This window comes from Crinia signifera, chromosome 5 (genome assembly GCF_055691185.1).
Source record: "Crinia signifera chromosome 5, ASM5569118v1, whole genome shotgun sequence".
Classification (NCBI taxonomy): Eukaryota; Metazoa; Chordata; class Amphibia; order Anura; family Myobatrachidae; genus Crinia; species Crinia signifera.
The window spans coordinates 144,371,105-144,393,181 of NC_139221.1; the positions used below are offsets into that span (position 1 = coordinate 144,371,105).

The following is a 22,077-nucleotide window of genomic DNA, read 5'->3' on the forward strand; positions in this document are numbered from 1 at the left end:
GCCCAGCATTTTAGAGGCTGCTGGTCATGCCCCCAGAGTGAGGCAACTGGGGCCTTCCATAGACCCAGTCCCAAAATTGATATCAGCTGGGGCCTCCTTGTGAGGTAATTCCCCTTTTCATGACACCACACCTATTTCCTCCTTCACTCACTGTAGATGCACAAGGAGGGTTAGTATTGGCTCCAGTGCCACCACTTAATTGTCATAATACTTTATTACATATAGGAAAACCTATGACAGTTTTAGAGGTTGTGGTCATTTAAGAAGTAAACTTTACAGTAGGAGCAAATTGAGTTGATTTTATTATCCTGTGGATTATGTGATGTCTTTTATCCTATAAGGTTTGTACAGATGTAGAAAGAAAAGCTGAGCTGCAATACAAGCCCTTATTCTGGCCCGCATGCAGCTAGTCTGCGTTCGCACGGGGATGATGTTTCTTTAGTGCGCATGCACATTTCTGCGCATGTTCATATGCAGGGCGAGTGCACCCACGGCGAACATTCTGTTCACCAGGTGCATGCACCCAACATAGTGGGTGGGGGGCGTGAGGTGCCCATGAGAACGTTTGGTGTTGCCATGCTAATGAGGCCATGACACAGGTGCAGGGGGCAGGCAGCTGACATTACCGGATGTCAGCTGCCCACCCATTACCATCCAAGCGTGTACGCATAGGTATGTAACTTTTACATGCGTGCACCTTCCACATCTTTCAATGGTCGGCGACCATCGAAAGATGTGGGTGTTCCCCGCAGCATGCGACTTGATGTTTATGTTAAACATCCATTTGCAACCTGTGCATGGAGACCCATGCTGCGAGGTGGGGGATGAGCTGGGCATTCGCCGGGTGGGATTTGGTGGACTCAACCAGAATAACTCCCACAGTGTTTTGTTTCCAGGCAATCTAAGAATTAATGGGTTAGTTTATCTTTTGCTGCATTTGCATGTTTATGCTTTTTTATATATATATTGGTATACTGTATAAAAGGTACCAGTAACCAGTGACAGAAATAGTTCAGACAATATAGCAAGAATATTGCAAGAAAACACAGTGTGTACCACTTGATAGATCAGTTTGTCACAATCAGATATACAGAATCATACACTGTAATTGTTCCAATGATAGATTAGATCTTTTAGTCTGACTATTGTATTTGGGAAAATGTACAGTAAATGGTCAACTCATTCTGTTTAATAATTTTTAGTAGATGAGGTAGTACAAATGAAATATACTGTAACACAAATGGCTGAAAAGGAAAGAAAAATGCACTGAGGCTGATTCTTATTTTCATGCACTGATCGTAGATGTGTGAGCTTTTCTTACTTGGACATAAATCTCCAGCAATCTTAAAAGGTGAATGCAATGATTAGACAACACCATCACTTTCCATGTTTGTGAAAGTAACCATTATTCCTTCCAGGGGGAGATGCTACCAGTCAGCTTCTGACTACCATTTATCTAGCAGTCTTTGAAATGACAGATGTTGATTGGCTGCTTTGTGCAACTGCTCAATTTATCTGTCTCTAAGGTTTGATACAACTCTCTTTCAGTGTGCAACGGCATCAGTTCTCTCCTTGTTATCAGATATCTATCAGAAATACTGTAAGATAAATCTCTGCATTCTCACCTCTGAATTGCCCGCAGCTCTGACTGCACCCCTACAATGCCCTTGATACACAGTGTTGTAAATAGACAATTTGGTGCCCTTTACCAAAAAGGGAATTGGTGCTCCCCAGTGCATGCCAAAGGCTTGCATCAATTTTTTAGGGGCATGACTTCATACCAACAGGAGTAGCATCCCCTAGCCCCAGCCATATCCTCCTTCCCCAAGTGTCAGCCATGACCCTCTTTCCCACCAGTGTCAGCCTTTTACCCCTTTCCCAGTGACAGCCATGCCTCCATCCCCTGTGTCAGTGCTATCATATCTACTCTCCCCCTCCCTTGTGTTTGATCACATATCAGTGCCCACGTGTTACTGCTGCTTTCCATAGGCAGTGACATTCCCTCCATGCTGCAATGTTTTCCAGGTTCTGGTGGCTCCTCAGTCAACACAGCTCCACCTGCCGAGCCGAGTGCCGAGTGTAGGACACGGGGGGAGCGCTGAATAGCATCAGCTTGGCACTTACCCTACAGATGGAGCAGCTCTCATTTGAGCTGCTCCTGGCAATTGTATCGTCAATCGCCACCCAAGGTTAGAGGAAAGAACGAGGCATGCTTGCACAAGGTGCTTGCATGCCCTGTTCTGTCGGAGGCTGTAGCAGCCCTCTGCCTAGCTCTGCCCTCTACCCGCACTGCCCCAGCTGCCCTCAGTTCCCCCGATCTGTTGCCCATCTCTGCCTTGCTGATGGGGATGCACAAGCATGTGAGACGCTCATGTGTCCCCATCAAATTAAGCTGCCATCTGCCAGAGTGCGCCAGCACAGGAGATCTGGGGATGGAGCAGGCTGGCTGATGGCTGCTCCATCTGTATGTGTCCAAGAATTGGGGGCCTGCTCAGCAGACAGCTGGGAAACGCAGTGCAGTGCAGAGGGGATGCGTTGTCACTGACTTGTACTGACAGGGCTGGAGGGTGTGTGCCAATGGATGCGCCCACAGTGCAGATGTGCAGTGAACAAGGCACTGCTGGCACACACCTAGTTACGGCCCTGTTGATACACATACTGTTTCTTAAATGTAAATGTCCAGTTGCCACCCATTTAAATAACGCTGCTGTAACTGGAGATGTAGCTGAGCAACATTGGAGTTTCAGGTTTCTGTAGTTGTTTACAATTGGATATTATCAGATACAGAGCATACACAGTGGGGATAATCTCCAAAAACTGGAATTCAACTGGGTTCAATTGGGGTTATTCAGACCTGATCACACAGGCCATAATCAATAGACTGTGCATGCATATGGCTCGTAGTCCCATGCATGAGATCTTTCCGCAATGAAATGCAGAAATTATTTTCATCACTGGCCATATGCGAGTAATTTGACAGAAGTATTTGTTAGTGGTTATGTTTTCTGACAGTATCAAGGAAACGCAGACGTGCCCAGGCATTTGAAGGGAAGTTGTGTGATGTTGGCTCTGGCTCAGATCAGCCTGTTTCTATGCACCCGCAGAGTGAGTCCTGTGCTATGCACAGATTGCACATGGTGGAAAAAATCTTTCGATGGTGAGTGTCTTATATATGGATTTGCTGCTAATCGCTGATCAGCGTATTTTTTGCAAGCCCAGCATGTTGATTCACAGGCTTCTACAGGGTTGGTAATCATGGATAAACCTTGTCTGTGTCTGTGTGCTTCCATGCCCTCTTCTCATGCAACCCACCTCCTATACAATAGCCTCACTGTAATCTCTTAAATGATGTCATTGCATTACCTGAGAAGCAGCTACAGCTAAGTTAAATATGATCTTCATCTGCATTCAGATATCCAGATGTTTTACATGATGCCAGGGTTGGACTTAAATAGGCTAACTCCCTATCTTGCCTTACAAGACTCATCACCGATTATAAGAAGCATGGTATTATCTCTGAGTGCTGCTGTGACAGATGGGCACCTTACACAAGTGTGAGAGATATTTTCATGGGACCCCAAAAGTTATGGATATTAATAAACACATAGGATATATGAAAAGCAAAAGGAGTTCTGGAATCCCTCTGATTTGAACCACACATTTCTCAACTCTGGCCGGGAGCTCACACCTAATTTTCCTAAAAATAATTATTTCATAAGTACATAAATACAAGTAAATGGTTCAGCATTGGTTAATGAGGTAAAACAGCAGACAATCTCTTCAAGTAGCTTTTAACTATGGATTTGTTACCTGCAGGGTAACAAGGATAACATTCATATCACATAATAGAAATGCATGTGTATTTTCAAAAATCAGAACATTCTCACCAAAAATTGAGAGGAACCTCTATTGTGGCAGAGTCCACACAGCTGCTTGCAAATTACAGTGTACATGATTAATCAACACTGGGCTTGGTTTTGATTTTGGCCTGTGAACTCTATGCCTGACGATGGGGGTTTGCATCCAGAAATGTTGCAATAAAAGACACCATTATTCACAGAGCCCTGGAGTGCCGTGTGGCAAGTGAACCTCTCAAAAGGGATAAAACTTTATCTTTATATATATATATATATATATACTGTATGTACGTATGTATATATCATCTATTTATATATATATGTCTAGTGTCTGTGCGTCACTGACGCACATCTGTTGGCAGCAAATGAAACTACATCTAGCTTTCATAGTATTTGCTTCAAGTGGGCTTACTAGTATATATATATATAGACACACAAGACCTGCACTCTCACCCTCATATATGGATAGCCACTGGGGTGCCGTATAAATAGTAGTGTAGCCAAACTAGCACTGCTATCTGAATACAGAAACTCCCCAAGGGGGAAAAACAGCACTCGCCAGATTTGTTAAATTAGGTCACCAAGGTAAAGTCCCAATCGGTTTATTCAAATAAGTAGCCTGCCGACGTCTCGGTCCCTCAGGACCATTCTCAAGGCAGCAGCAATAGAGGCAGCGTATCAAGGTGTCTAACAGGTAACAGGGGCCCCTGTTACCAGACTTTTCCGGCATCTACCACTACGGCTTAGATGTGATGATGCGCAAATTATGTGTGTTGGTCACTGAAGTCGCGGCGCCGGTGGATGGAGCCGGGAGTGACTCTGGCTACTAGGTGAAGGCGTCCTTGGAGACACATGTTGTTATGGCAACGTGGGCTGCCTCGGGCACCCGCTGTGCGTAGTGATGCCAACGCGATGATGCACAAGGTATGCGCCGGCATCGCTGACGTCATGGCGCCCGCGGTATTTGCCGCTAACGGCGCTGTTTCTGATTGCTGGGGAGCACTTGGTGGTATGTATAAATGTTTGTTATTGGCATAATGTATTTGATGTCCTGAGGAAGCAGTGGCAAACGCAGGATTTTCAGAAGGGGGTTTCCAGAGGGGCGGAGCAAAGCACGGAGATGGACAGGTGACACAGTATATGCCGGGTCAGTTAGAGTATTATAGATGGACCAAATGTATATAAATAATAATATATATATATATATATATATATACATACATACATACATACATACATACATACACACACACACACACACACATATATATATATATATATATATATATATATATATATATACAGGGGCGTCAACCGCAGTGTAGACCCCTGGGCATAGCAATGTATTGGGGCACCTACCGATCCTCCAACGGTAGGGGTGGGGGAAGCTTTGATGTCCCCCAGGTGGTAGGGGGTATTATATCAACCGCTCAGCATGTAGGGCTTGGATCAGTGATTTCCACTAATTACACCTTTACTGCACAGATGGGGGGTGATGGGGTGAGAGAAGGGGACATTGGGCTGAATGAAGGGGCCCTGATACATAACTTTCAGGGTGGTAGAGGATGTTTAATACGCAGAGGAGGGGTGTATAGTGGAGTGGGCTTATTATTCATAACTTTCTGGTGGGAGGACAGCTTGCTTGACTGCAGATATCTCCAGTTTTCGGAAATAGATTTCTTAGATTTTAATGGAATTAAAAACTAGAGAATCCCACCTACCAAATGGTATTGGGGACTAGGGGATCAGGGTTCAGGAGGCAGAGCAATCTGCCAACGAGTATATAAAACTACTTACCAGGTGTGTGGAGCTGGAGCAGTAACCAGCTACTGGAAGGCTGATCTCTTTGGTTCTGGGAACAGTAGAGACAAGCTTCTAGTGTCCATCAAAGAGGGAGAGTCACAGGTTTTGGAATATACCCTCAGCAAAACTCTAAGTTAGACAGAACCTGAAATATCTGACTGGGAAAGCAATTAACAGGCTTGGATGGGGACCACTGCTTTGAAGTCAGATATCTCCGGTTCCCTAGGGCCGATTTTTTAAATTCTTATACCGATGGAAAGAATGGAAAGAGGAGACCCTCAGCTTTCAGCCTAGGGCCCTTGGACTCATGGGGGGGGGTTCTGGGTACTCAGAAACCCCCCCTGCGTGCGCTACTGGGAAGAACTCATTAAAGTGGTTCGAAATGTTGTCAATACTGCTGTTATCCTGAGTCTTTCTTGTAGAGTGCCGCCGTCTGGGTGATGTGTGTGGTCCCTTTTGGGATTATTGGAAGGCACAACAGTTATTTGAACCTGTTGAGGAAGTGCTGCTCCGTACTGGACTGTATATATATATATATATATATATATATATATATATATATATATATAGAGAGAGAGAGAGAGAGAGAGAGAGAGAGAGAGAGAGAGAGAGAGAGAGACCAGAGGACCGGCACTCTGCAGTACTAATGAAGACTTCAGCCGGGGTGCAGACACGTACATAAATGGGATAGAGGGGGTAGAATCGCGGCACTCACACGGACTTCCAAATAAACACACGACACAGCCGGTGCGGATAATGTTTCGGATGTTAATCCTTTTTCAAATCACAGATTTGAAGGTTCTGTGATTTGAAAAAGGATTAACATCCGAAACGTTATCCGCACCGGCTGTGTCGTGTGTTTATTTGGAAGTCCGTATGAGTGCCGTGATTCTACCCCCTCTATCATATATATATATATATATCACTAAGTATTTGCGCTAGATATGGGGCGGTCGCTATTAATACTAGATCCCCTCCTAGAGGGATCCACACAATCCAATACACAACCCAATAGTGTTATTAAGTACCCATCTACAATTCAACAATACAATGTATTCAGTCTTTCCACTCTATGTAGAATTATTATCAACCAAAACTTCTTTCAAATATAAAACATTTAGTAAAAAAAATATATAAAAGAAAGTAATACACTTGGAATTAGTAGTACTTTCTTGGAATAGGGATCATACCAAGTACTCAACGCATTTCATCTCTTTATGAGACTTCATCAGGGGTTTGATATTAATCTTTAAGCAATTAAAGATGTTTTTAAAGATGTTTTTAACTTGTAAGGAAGTTTGAATGATTTATTCACGCTGGATCTTCCAAATGTAACAAAATATAATACTGTAGCAATTATTCCTTAAGTAGAGGATTTTTTATTGTTAGTCTTTATTCCGATAGTAAAGCTGTACCGTTTATGTGTAAAATGTGATCCCAATCACTAATTGAATGACCCTCTGGATGGGCGAATCATACTTATATGGATCAGGGTGGCCAATTATGGCAAAGTCCCTTATTTCCTTACCTCCAACAAAAGATCACTTAATTTACTTTAGGGTTTGAGACAATGATGTAAACTGGTATCAGAACTTTTGTTTTCAAACCTCAAAATAAATGGTGTAGACTCACCTGCCTCACCTGCAATGCACATGGTTTTGTCCATCTGAGAAATATTTTGACAGAAAGAGTGAACTAGAATAAGGGCCTCAGTTCCTGCTGGAGCCTGCTGAAAAATAGCCCTGGGTATTACCAATGTAGAAGAAATCCACACTTAGCAAAAATACAGGAGACTGCAGGGATGCCATATATATATTACCAAAGTAGGAGGTAAAAGCAAGAAATGACAATACAGAGTTAATCAGGCCTCAAATCCCAATGTTCAGCCAGTATTTTATTCTATTTATGTAGGTCATTACAGGTCTGTGTTCTATGGTGTCATCACAATTCAGATTCAGAAACTTGCTAAACTAATTGATTGCTCTATTTTTATTTATTGTTGTTGTTTTTTTTATCATTACCATAGTGCGGCATCCATTAACAACTCCTGAGATAGCAATTTGACAACTTTCGAAATCGCATGTCATCACGACAGAATTTCTAAGCACTGATGTATGAAAATAGTCACACTGTTCTATTTTCCCTTGAGCTCTTTGACCTTTCTCAGTTTTGTCTCTTGCAATTTACTTTTTAATAGGTATTGTGAAAAAAAAAGTAAAAAATAAGTTACATTCAAAAATAAAAATAATGTTAAATAGTCAAATTTATACTGTGGTTTATTTTGTAAACCAAAGGTGGTCTGATTGAGGTCAGCGCATTGCTCACAGGTTCGGGACCATGACCACAATACCATTAATGCTCCGTATAATGAAGTGCATGACCCTGTACATCATTTATGTGGCAAAGGTTAGAGAAAATGCAGTGTGATGTTGGAGGAGAACAGTTCATGCCGGGGGGGGGGGGGGGGGGGGGGGGGGTTGGGGCAAATGCATGGAAGTTCACACATTTTTAAAATATTCGATTGAATGAATACATTTTTTAATTATAGAATTTCAATGTATAAATAAAAAGATATTATTTATTAGTTTATCTAATTAATTAATTGTCAGTTTCTAAAATGTTTGGCAGTTAGGATATGTATGGATATACAATATGTATGGATACAGGCGTGTCCTCATATAGCAAGTTTAAATGTCCCCTTCTTTTCAAGTTACATTGCATGTGAGCCATGTTGAGTGGTGTAGCACAGCTGCTTCTTTAAATTGTCATCTTATTCACACCTAACACCGCAAAACGTCACTTTATCTGTAACAAAGACACAGAGCTGTGGCATTAACTTTGCAGGTTTTAGTTTTAAAGTATACAAAGTCACAATTAAAATGGAAATTGGCATGAATAAATTCATGGCTGTTGCATTACACAGATGTACAGAGATTTGGATTGGATTTGGACATAAACCGAAACACTGCCACGTTTTATTTTTGTTTTTCCCAAATTACCATCTGTCTCAGCCTCTGAGCTGAGGAAATCTATGTATTACTCTTTGTTTTACTGTTTCTTTACCATTATCTTCATCATATACTTCTGACCCCACTGTATGCAAAGCCTGTATGCTGTACCTTCGCTGGTTGCACACCCTGCCAGCAACAAGCTGGCAGGGTGTGCCAGCTTTGGAAGAAAAGTGCTACAAAAATAAAAATATTATTACTGCTGCCTTTGAGCAGCATGATCAAGATGGTGCCACTGATGGCTGCCTAGGAGCTGTACAGCTCAGCCAAATATGTTCCCTGTGTGATAACTGTACTGTCTCTGCTTGTATTTTTACCTACCTGGCTGTTTCAGTGACCAGTGGCACCGCTGATGGCTGCCTAGGCACTGTTCAGCTCGGTGGGTATGTGCTCCCTAAGTGATAACTGTACTGTCTCTGCTTAATGTTACCTACCTGGCTGTTGCAGTGACCAGTGGCACCACTGATGGCTGCCTAGACGCTGTGCAGCTCGGCGGGAATGTGTTCCCCACATGTAATGTATTAATGTTATGTATGTAATGTCTTCTCGGGATGCAGTTACAATCCCGCCGGTCGGGATCCCGGCGTTCAGAATCCCGACGCCGGAATCCCGACCGCCGAAATGCTGACACATTCTCCCTCCGTGGGTGTCCACGACACCCCTGGAGGGAGAATAAATTAGTGTGACGAGCGTAGCGAGGCACCGGGCCTGCTGCATGGCGAGCGCAGCGAGCCTGCAAGGGGGGGCGATCCACGTCCCCCCCTTGTCGGCATTTCGGCTGTTGGAATTCCGGCATCGGGATTCTGAACGCCGGGATCCCGACCGCCGGGATTCAATACTGAATCCGTCTTCTCTCCCCCCCTTCATCCCTGCTTAATGCTGCACTGTAAATCCACAAAGAAATTCTAGTGTGCGCAAGCATACATGGCCAATAAAGTTGATTATATTCTATTCTTTTCTATGTGTGCTCATACATGGTTGTTGCAGGAGTAACCATGCCCCAGTAATGCCAAGATACGTACAGATGTAGTGACTCTCGCCCAGTCAAGGAATCACCAGATTTCCTGCGCTGGCGCACGCTGGTGGAGAGGCGCTGCATCTAATGGGGATGCGTGAGCATCTCACATGCATGTGTGCTCCCTTCAAGAGAGGCGACAGAAGGCTGCAGCAGGCTTCATCAGAATGGGGCACATGAGCGTCTCCCCTTCTGGTGGTTGGCGATAGGCCATATTGAGAGCTGCTCCATCTGTATGCATCGCAACACAGGGGATGATTCTTTAATGATCGGACAAATTCTGAGGAAGGGATGAATTAAGTCCTGTTCCGATGGTTGGATGTCTGCGCATGCGTGTATTTACACACTCGTCGGTTAGTTCATTGTGAAGAGGCAGGGCCGGGGGCAAAATGGTACTGGTCCAAGGGAACGCCCAACATTTTAGGTATTTTAGGAATCACCAGAGCTACAGTGCTTCTATGGGCTGCTGTCTGTGCAACCCAGAAGAAATTCTGTACAGTGAGCATGCCCAGACTTCAGTGAGTCACTCAGTGTGATGCAGCTGAAGGAAGGTATGCATTGCACCAGAGAGAGAGGTGCACGGAAGTATATTTTACTTTAATAATATTTATTAAGAGTATCATTCTGTGTACTTTAATTAATAAAGTTATTAAAAGTGTGTATTTTGCTCTGTTTTTGTGTTTGTGTGCAAATGAGTACATCATTTATTTACTGTAAATGCATACAAACACTAGTACTGCGCAAATCAAACTAATAACCTTCAAATAATTAATGATTGTTTGCAATGAGCAGTACCCAGGAAATTGCAGCCCCCCTTAAGTCTAAAGGCAGGAGCCGCCACTGGCAAGCAGTTTTGTTTCATCCAGTTTATTTTGAATTTGTGTGATTAAGAGGCACATTTGAGCTTAATGCAAGCTGAGTAATACATAGTGTGCAGAGATAAGCTCTATGGTGCATCTGTGGCAATAGTGCATTGAGTTCACATCTGTAAAAAAAATACAGGAGTTGCTAGAGTTTTATGTTATAAAGTGTATGAATTAGGTCCCATAAATTGTGTGTGCTAAAATCCCAAACCAAGTTTTCAAAATGTAATTAATATAAAAATTAGTAACATAAAATTAGCATTAAGAACAGACAATTTGTTTTAGCCAAATATGCCTTAAAGTTATATGCTTAACTTGCTTCATGGTACTATTCACAAAAAAAGTGAGAGTGCAAATGCTAGAATGTCTGTCCCACGTCAACCCATCCACTAACCACTAACCAATGGCTTTTACTGTAGAAGACAAAAAGAGCTTTTTTCCAATCGCACAGGTAACTGGATAGTTATATATGTTACATACCCCTTTATTTAGTTTTATACTCTCTGAGTAATTATATTGGGGTGTGCTGCCACTGAGTTGAACACAATTTAAAGAGAAGAGGAATTGAACACAATTTAAAGAGAAGAGAAAGACTGTCATGAGTGTGGCGCACTCGAGAAAGAGAAATTTGTTAGTCGTAAAAATTAACTCGAGGGATAGCGGTGTTCACTAAGTAGGAAAAACTCCTTTTTCCTTTTTATTCTTATCCCCATTTCTACCCATGTATGTTGTGTTTTATATGTCGCCATTTTAAAAATGAATATTAAAAGTTAATTTTTACGACTAACAAATTTCTCTTTCTCGAGTGCGCCACACTCATGACAGTCTTTCTCTTCTCTTTAAATTTTACTGTAGAATCCAGACTGATGTGGCAAAAAACAGCGATAACGGATGCCGTATGTCAGATACAGCCCAAATAATCGAAGTGAGTGATGACAAAACACTTAAAATGCACAGTATGTGACATAGCTAATTGTTTGCTTTCAAGTTACATTTGAATATTAAAACATTTATGAGCTGATAGAGAGCTTAAAGTCAGTTTTGCAGATTTACCGTATATACTCGAGTATAAGTCAACCCGAATATAAGCCGAGGCACCTAATTTTACAGTAAAAAACTGTGAAAACTTATTGACTCAAGTGGGACCATCACTCGAGTATAAGCCGAGGGCGGCTTTTTCAGCATAAAAAATGTTCTGAAAAAGTAGGCTTATACTCGAGTATATATGGTATATTGTGTGTTTCACACAACATATGCTTTGAAGCTGAATCTGCACATTTATCATACACATATCCACTTGTGGCTGAAAGTGTGTAAATGTTTGGCATGCACATGTAGACTAAGGTGAGGGTGACGAGGGTGTGTTGTTGCAACTGCTGACGATATAGCTGTTGTCAAGCATCACTTTTTAACAAGAAAACTGGTAGAACAAGTGTTCACTGTTATTAATAATTGGTATGAAGCTAAACTTATATTTGGGGGCAGTAGTGTCACATGCATAGATGAATACAACTGCGCTTGCCATTTTAAAAGACACTACAGACAACTTCCGAGGCCAGAGCCAGGCTAAATTGTAAATTGGCCATGCCCCGATAGCATATAAAATGGCACGATTTGGGGGTCTGTGAGGAAGGAATGGGGCTAAATGTGAAATTTTGTGGTTATTAGCCCTCCCTCGTAAAACAGAACCAAGATTCCCTGTGCTATCTGCTGTTTTTCTAAGAAGTGGGTAGATGCTGGAGGCCTTCTGGGATTATTGGGGACTACACAAAATATCAGGAGTCTCCTGAAACTTCTGGAAGTGTAGACAAGTATGTTATGCATACATGCAACTTTCCACATTTAATTGTCTACTTGCAACGTGAGAGCAATTGTCTGTTTTTTGCCTTAGTCGCCTCAGTGTGGGATATGATGTTGGTCAGATACAGTAGCTATACAGTATGGTTGTATACAGCCTTGTTTATTGCAAGCTTATATCAGTACATCAGCAGCATGAACAGAACAATATTGAAATGTGATTAAATCCTTCACTCAGTCAGTTCTACAGGGAGTTTAAAAACTTCTGCCAAATGTACCTGTAAAAGTATTAAACTGGCAGGAAAAATGCATTAAATAAGCAATGTAATTTTCTTTTCTCAAGAAGAATAAAATATCTTTTTTTCCCTCATCATTCAGCATTTCATTGGAAGGTTAAATTGCTCCTTACTTTCCTTTTCTGATATTGATTTGAAGGTTTATCTATACCCAAGGAAGCAACTTTAACTCAAACTAGTTTTTTTTACCTGGAAAAATGTTGAGGTTGAAATCCCAAAAGACCTTTTCTCACTGAAGATAAAGCTTCGAGAAATGTCTGTTCAAAGCAAATTAAAGGGCAACGTCGAAGGTGAACTTTACTAGCTCCTGTGGTTCCCTTTCTTGAGGGAAAGTAATATATGGCTTAAAAAGTTTATTTGACTTTAAAAAAAATGTGGAGTCAATGTTTATATTAATATATACAGTAAACCTGTATATAATCTAAGATTAATATCTTGTCTAGTTTTTCCAACTGGAAGTAATAAAACCATAAATGTTTTGTTTAGTGATACTGTACGGTGTAAGTATATACTTATGTTCATATTGATTATTTATAAATTATATATTAACCTGGCAGGTTGGAGTCTAGACTTCCTTTATATGCAGCAGCTGCATCTAATCATTCATTTCAGAGAGACCATTTACGGGATTTATGCCAGCATCTATTGTAGCTGGTTTATATTAATAAAGCGATCATGAGTTTTGCGTAAAGTTAACGTCTAGTCTACACACATCAACCCTTTAGTACCCAGCTCCTGTCACAGAGCAGGAACTGGCATTTTGGTTTTATCCCATGATGAATGATGTATGAGTCATAGGGTCAACAGAACTAATGTCTACATGCATTGAATTGACCACTGAAGGTTGACATGAAACAAGGTTGACACCTGAAAAGGTTGACATTGGCATAGGGCAAGGTCAGCATTTGCTGTGCTTTGGGCACTATTTTATTCTCCCACCATGCCCTAGTGGATGGTAGGGCATGAAATGCCGTCTGTCAGCACATGTTGGCTAAAAAAAAAGTGAAAAACCCCATGTCGATCTTTTGAATGACGACCTAGTCCATATAGACCTAATGCTTGTGTCGCCCTAATGACACGTCGAACTAGGCCCATGTCGACATTGTCATGTGTGGACCTTGGCAAAGGTCAATCTTCAGTGGTCGACCCAATGCATGTCGACCTTAATGTTGTTGACCTAAGGACCATATACCAGTGGATGATGACCAGGAGCATTCTGAACCACATTTTATGAGGCCACTAGCAATAACCACTGTTTGTGCAAATTACGTCTGCAGCAATTTGTGAAAAACTCCTCTGTGGGAATCTGACATTACACATGTGCAGTGTTAGTGTCCGGATTCAGGGCCAGAGCTTGGTGAAGACTGCTGGAGGGGGAACAAAAGATCTCTCTCCTGCTACCTTGTGCCAACATTCTTCAAGCAATTTACACCAACTATACATTGTTTAAACTAATGAGGCCAATCACTAAAAACATTTGTTTTTAAAGGGTTTAGCATATACAGTATGGTTAAATTTATAAGAATCTGGACTGTAATTCATACATACTGTAGGCAGAAGATGATGGATGTCATGTGTGCTGTGTACATTGGCCCATGAGTCCCCAGGGGGGCCCCTATACACATGATGCATCCATTTTAAAATTCTACCTCTCCGAAGCCCCAAGACAATGATGCTGAAAGTGACAGAATGCCATTTTTGCAGAGATCTGCATACTGTACTGTATGTGCATTTCAATCTGAGCCCTTGAGAGCTCAAACTCTATAGAGAAGGTTGCACACAGGTCTCCTCCTCTCTTAAAGCATTCCTGCATACAATTACTTCTAGTGCAGTTGCTGTCCACGTCTTCCTCAGTGATACTGTCTATGGGTGAAATGTAATAGAATGAGAGATTCAGAAAGTGAGAGATTCGGTAAGAAATCTCCGTTTTTTTTAAAGCAGCAATCATTTACAATTCAACATCAGACTGGTTTTGCAGTGTAAATGATTGCCGCTTTAAAAAAACTGGAGATTTCTTACCAAATCTCTCACTTTCTGAATCTCTCATCCTATTACATTTCACCCCACATGTTTGTTTGGATCAGTCTCTTCTTATGTTAATATCTATAGTTCTGGGAAGTACATTGCCACATAATCTTCTCAATACAGTAAAGTGGATTTTCATCCTCTCAATTGATACTACAGTATATTTTGATTGTTATATGATGCATGTAGTTTTCTGATTAATTTATTCTCTAACGAATTGTTTTGCTGGATGTTGTGAATTTTGTAGATAAGTACACACTGGTGCATGCAAGAGACTAATGAGAACCTAGAAAACTGCTTTGAATTTATTTTTCTCCTGTACATATGCACATACTGCCTACATTTAGGATGTAGAGTTTTCAGTTCAGTTATTATGCCTGGGGCAGCAGGGGAAGTATATGCAGCAATTCTGCATACAAAAAGCAATGTTACAGTGTTTTCCAATAAATCATTTTAACATACTGTACCACAGCATTTCTTACATAGATACAGCCATGGTTCATGCCAGATATCACTTTAAACAGAAGAAGCTCCCTGTGTGTCCTATTCATACAGTGTTTATATATATATATATATATATATATATATATATATATATATATATATATATATATATATATATATATATATATATATATATATATATATATATATATATATATATATGAAGGAAAATCCTGGCACTCAATCCAATAATAGCAAAGACTTGGGTGTCCCTCTGTCCTTGCACGGCGGCAGGAAATGTAGACAATATACAATAGAGGTCACTCACAAGATTTTCATGCTGCACGGCGGCAGACTGGCAATAATAATCACAACTGACGCAAGTAGTAGTGAGTCGAACTACTTGCGTCAGTTGTGATTATTATTGCCAGTCTGCCGCCGTGCAGCATGAAAATCTTGTGAGTGACCTCTATTGTATATTGTCTATATATATATATATATATATATATATATATATATATATATATATATATAAATCCTGAGACTGGGTTGCACACTAAAGATGGTTCAATTACCAGAGTGCCAGGCTCTAAATGGTTAAATACATGCAGTATTCCGGGTTACCATGGCAATCTCCCGACTTGCGTCCTTCTGCATTAGTGTGCGGCATCTGCTCTGCGTGGCTCCGTTGTCCGGGCAACTAGGCACCGACAGCGGGTCCTTTGATGATGACGCCGCCGGCGGGAAGGTAGCCTGGACAGGTGCAGGTGAGTTTGATTAATGTGGTTGTTACTGCAGGTATATATAGAGCTGCCACACAGGTTAGTGCCCATGATGAAGGTCCATGTTTGAGCACCGAAACAGCTGTCGGTATGGTGACTTACAGGACTGGCTTGGTTGAATTTGATGATTTGCCATTATGCTAAAGATACCGCCTGTCCTGTGGATATTTTATGTCTGTAATTTGCACTTTAAAATAATATGCCATTAAAGTATTTTTTGATACTTTTTCACTAAACCCGGATGTTGCTGGCTGACTAATGCTGCATATATATATATATATATATATATAGACTTTGAATGGGGTGATCCGGCTCTCCCTGTAGTCAAAATATCTGCGCCGGGTGCCCGCTCCAATGAATAAACAGAAGGCAGGGGGGAGGAAAAGCAGCACTCCAAGCGTCTTGGCAATAAAACACAATCAGGCCATCCTATATGGACGTTTCATTGCTTTTAATCAGCAATTTCTTCAGGTCATGGCATCAAATTTGATGCCATGACCTGAAGAAATTGCTGATTAAAAGCAATGAAACGTTGTCCATATAGAATGGCCTGATTGTGTTTCTTTGCCAAGACGCCTGGAGTGCTGCTTTTTCTCCCCCCCTGCCTTCTATATATATATATTGGGTGTTTCAATTGAATACGACATAAACTACAAACAAAAAAAAAAAAATTTTTTTATTCATTTTTACTGTGTATTAAATTGTGAAAATTGTAAAAAGTGTCATCACAGTTATTATTGGTGGTGGAGAGTTTAAATTATTGGCGCACTCTGTCCTTTCGTATCTATCCATTTCTATTCTTCCCCTACTAACAGAGGGGACAATCAGAGTTGCAGCCAACACATCTTGTAACAGCGCATTGAAGGGGTATTTTCTCTTTTTCCATATATATATAACTGTCCAAGAAACAGGCAGAAGCACTCAGGAGGACTTGTAAAAAGCTTTAAATCACAAAATAGTTTCCAATGTTTCGGGATTAACTAACCCCTTTATCAAGTAACCCGTTTATCAGTTAACAAACCCCTTGATAAAGGGGTTAGTTATCCCTGAAACATTGGAAACTATTTTGTGATTTAAAGTGATATAAATTGTTAAAAATATTTTCTTCCAATTTTTCTTATTTTTGTAGTCAAATAAACATACTGTATTACTTATGCATTTCTATTTCATCTCTCCTTTTAACTTAAGAGGTATACATGGGCTGTGATGGGATGTTTTCATGTAGACAAATCTCAGAGAAAGAATTAAGGAATTGCAGGCTGTGAAAATAATAAACATGTATGTTTCCATTTATAAAACTGGAATCAAATACAGGACAGTACAAATATACACACAGCTAGTGGCAGGTGCTCAATTAGTTTAGTAATACCATTCAGGTGCATGGGAGGAGGGGTAATACTGAGTAAGTAACAATACGTGGTTTCTCCCAGCTCACTGAATGGTATTAGTAACCTGTACAGAACACTACATAATAATAGAATTCAGAGATATTGGTTACATATATTTGTGCAAATTTATGTGTAAGCCCCAAGTCGTCAAGGCTTCTTTGTATTTTGGGGGTCCCTAGCACTATATCTAGATGCAGTGTGCGGCACCCCAAAAACCAGCACAAGCCAGAAAGCCCAGAGCAGCACGCCAGTGAAATACTATAGTGTTAATAGGTAGGAAGCCAAAGCTATATATAGAGAGAGAGGAGAAAAAAAGTGAAATGTAATTAAAATATTAAAGAAATAGTGCTAGTGAGAAAAAAAATTGTGCAAAGTGTTAATAGAATTTAAAGGTGTGCCACACTAGAGCCACCAGGCCAAACCAGTCTGGGGGCACCGCACCCCACACCACCGTTACCCTAAATTGGGTTTACGGTTATCCAGCAATGAGCCACATAATAATGGCTCAATATTTAAATATATCTAAACTAAGAGCTACCTACCTTTTAGCAACCCCATAATACTCCTCGTGGCATGTCAGGACCCATATCTCCTCCTAATATGCCTCTTACAACATACACATAGCTAGTGGCAGGTGCTCAATTAGTTTAGTAATACCATTCAGGTGCATGGGAGGAGGGGTAAAACTGAGCTCATTGAATGGTATTAGTAACCTGTCTAGAACACTACATGATAATAGAATTCAGAGATATAGGTTACATAAATGTATTATTTATTATTTGCGCAAATATATGTAACCAATATCTCTGAATTCTATTATCATGTAGTGTTCTAGACTGGTTACTAATACCATTCAGTGAGCTGGGAGAAACCATGGATCAGTACAAATATATCCTGATAATGGCTAATTAAGCTTATGCATAGGGCAATTCACCTGCATAGATACAATAAGAAAAATTCTGCATGTGGGGGAATAATATATGAAATTCTCTTCACATATTGCAAGAGCATTTACAGTCGAGTTGTGTTCATCTCTGCATTAACTCTAGACTCTTTTAATTCAATATGTTGGTTTTTATGCAAAAATTACAGATAGATATGTCTGATAAAAAGACACTGAACCTGAAGCAGATTGCATGCCAGCCACAATAGCTCCCCAGCCACTCATATAGAAATGAATTCATCCATATGTTTAGTTGAAAGCATCTCTGTGGCCCAACCACACTTGGTAATATACTAAATTTAATTATAATCATCATTATCAGTGTGCACTTGCACTATCCCTATCCATTTATATTCTTGGTAGATTTAATGTAAAACTATCTTATTAAAAAGTTTATTCCAAATAATTTATAGAGCAATAAAGAAAATAAATAAGATCATTATGTCTTTAAAATGATGCTTGACTTGGCAGTATATTACTCATATTTTACTCATGTTTCTTTCCCTTTAAAATGCTAAGTGGTTTAATTCTATACACCTAAATAATTCCTAAAAGTTAGTCATTTGTTATGTTGAAAACAAAGTCCACCTTTTAAGTACTAGTTATAGTGGCATACTTCAGAGATTCAAACAGAAAGGTATACATTTATAGTTGATGAATGAAAGATGAATAGCATGTTTGAGCACCTCTTGCAAAGTACATAAATGGCTGTTCATCTCCAGTGAACTACTGTACATTACAATGAAGTGTGTAGAATCAGTGAGATGTGGTGCATTATCGTCACTTTGGCGGTTTGGTAGTTTCAAAGTAACATTGAATACATCTTCACCTTTAAACAGAACATCATTCATTTAATATTTAATTGCTATTTACTATACACTCTCAAAAGTTCCTCTGCCATAAGAAATGTACAGTAACTATTTTCTAAAGTTTTGTGCAAATAATGTATCATGTACAGTGCTATGTACTTGATAAAGTGTTTTTTTTTTCTTTCAGGAAAATAATACCACTCATTGAAATGTATAGATAAATTACGTTTCCAAATACCATATATTTTTCTGTATACAGCTCAGTCTTAGTGGAACAATCATTTTTCTTTAGTTCTGTCTTTAATTTCCACATGGAGCAGAGATTTCACAACTTGGCCTCAAAGGTGCAAATAACTGTAAAAAAATACAGTGCTGCTGCCCAGGACATCTCAGAAATGTTGTTATTGAATAGACTCCCAAGGGTTGTGTGAGCTTGGACTTTTAACATTAATTCAGTCTGATCAGCTACAGTTTACAGTTTTCCATTTATGGGGAGTACATAACTCACTGCTTCTTGGAAGAATAAGCTATTTCGCAAGAAAAAATATAGTATGGTATTGAGTAAGCACAGATCTGTCTAAAATATAAAGCATCTCATTATGTGTGAAGCAAAATATTGACATAGTAATGTAATAATTCCAAAATAAAAGAAAAACAATGTTTGCCTAAATGGAGCAGAAGTTCACAGTTTTAATAGAATAAAACTATTTCACAATATAAGTCCCTGCATGTAATAATTGATACATCAATTCGATCTCATTGCGGATTGCACTTCACATCAGATCCACATCCTCAGATGCAAATGGTGATAAACCAGCCCCAAAGTCTCCAACAATTCTACAGTCTCAAAGTACTTACGTTATTTCTCATTCTTTTACCACCTTACAAGGGAAAATCAAAACAATCATACATATCAATGTCACAACATTATTGACAACCAAATATGTATAACAATAATGGTGAAAGGACAAAAAGGCACACAATAATTTATTGGCTTCATTCCGAGGACAAAAAACAAAGACATAAAGGGGGAAATCTACTAAAGGAACTTTGTAAAAAATAGGTGTAAAAATAGGTGTATTTGTATCCAGAAATACACTTATTTTTTACATTTACTATCCCGAAAATACGGCAATTCGTATTCGTATTGATGTGCTATCAATACGAATACGAATTGCCATATTTTCGGGATAGTAAATGTCAAAAATAAGTGTATTTCTGGATACAAAACACCTATTTTTTACAAATTTCCTTTAGTAAATTTCCCCCAAAGTACCAAAAAGTACCATTGTAAACATGAACATAAATAGAAAATGCTGAACATTATTTATATAATAAAATTAAATGAAGCTAAAAATTATGATCTTATGCACTTTGAAGCCTTAATAAAAGAGTGTCCAAACTCTCTGAATTCCACCAACCCTGCCCCTACTACCCTCACAAACAAGCCCAACATATACCATTTGTTCTATGATTTTCACATGTTTGTTCTTTTAATACTGTCCATGCCATACGTTTCTAATGTTTTTTTCATTTATCACATGTAAAACCTCAATAAAAAAATGTAAAAAAAGACAGTTGATGGCCGTACTGTATCCCTGGTACCAAATCTCATATAGATTCCACTTCACTTCATGTTACATTTGCCCCACCTGCAGTGCACAAATGGTTTTTGCCCATTTTCCAAACAAATTTGTACTGAGCTCAGCTCTGAATAAGGCCCTCTGTGAGGATCAGGATGTATACAATGAAGGGAGTGAGAAATCGGAGAAAGGAGTACATCTTGCCTATGTAGAACCAGTTTGTGCAAGGAGAGAGATTGATTGCTTTTTTTGTGGGGGCCCAATCAAACCAATAATTTCAGCCACAGTTGTATGGCAGACCCTGTCGCTGAAATGATTGGTTTGTTAAAGTGTGCATGTCCTGTTCATACAATATAAGGGTGGGAAGGAGGGTCCATGGACAATTTCATCTTGCACCTTTTTTCTTTGCTGTGACCGAATCTTACACCTGCCCATACTCCAGAGTGTCTTCATCCATTCAGACTACTATGAGCATTCGATTGCCATCTTTGCCAGCTCCTACAAAGAAAAAAGCAGTTACATTATCAAACATCTGCCCGTATTATTCTCCTGGATGTCTTTGTCAGCTAAGCTTACATTGATCATCCATGATTTTTTCCTCAGCTCCTTCTCCTTGTCTTTGCAAGCTCCTACAAAGAAGCAGTGATAATATCTCCTGCATTGTGCCTGCAGTCTCTACCACCAACATCGTTTTTAGAAGGACAATTCCATCTTATGCATTTTTTTCTTTGCGTTATCAGCTTGTTTTGTGGGGACCCAAAACAAAGCAATAATTTCAACCACCATCCTGTGGCAGTCGATGTCACTGAAATTATTGGTTTGTTAAAGTGTGCATGTTCTATTTATTAGGAAGGGTGGGAGACAATTCCATCTTCCACCTCTTTTCTTTGCATTATGTGCTCTTTGGGGCCTAGTTTTTAAAACTGCTATGTTGTCTGCCACTGCAGTGCCACTCCTAGATGTGCCAATTGGTTTGTGCCACCCACTTGTATCACTTAGCTTATTCATCCAGCTACCACGGGGCAAACTTTTCACCTAAAAACAATATTGTGAGTTGTGAGATGTTCAGAATAGACTGGAAATTAATGAAAATTAATGTTATTGAGGTTAATATTACTGCAGGAGCAAAAAAATAATTCTGTGAATTTAGCTGTTTTTTTATTTTCTAAAAAAAAACACAGAGCCAACACCAGAAATGGTAGTTTTGGCAAAGCCAATCCAGATCCAAAATATAAAGGGAGATCCAGATATAAAATCAATACACAAACATGAAAAGTGTCTGGTGCACATCTTGATTAAAAAGCTCAAATGCCCTGAGAAAGATTCATAGGGTGGCATGTAATGAAATCCAGGATCTCTAGAAGTGCGTGATGCCAGCTGATCTCTGATGTTTTTAAAGAGACAATTTAAGGAAGATGTTGAGTGAGTTGGGGTAGGCGGAGGCTTTTGTTATACTAAACATCG

The 22,077-nt window shown here is 39.9% G+C and overlaps 1 protein-coding gene across 2 annotated transcripts in view; it reads left to right on the forward strand.

Moving 5' to 3' along the window:
* CDH18 (cadherin 18) overlaps window positions 1-22,077 on the forward strand; it is a 621,311-nt gene that overhangs the window by 47,138 nt on the left and 552,096 nt on the right. The window contains exon 2 of one of the 2 annotated variants that reach the window (XM_083188094.1): window positions 11,402-11,471. The exons of the other annotated variant lie outside the window; for it this stretch is intronic. The gene's annotated coding sequence lies outside the window, so the exon portion shown is untranslated. The remainder of the gene's footprint in view (window positions 1-11,401; window positions 11,472-22,077) is intronic. 2 annotated transcript variants of the gene reach the window in all.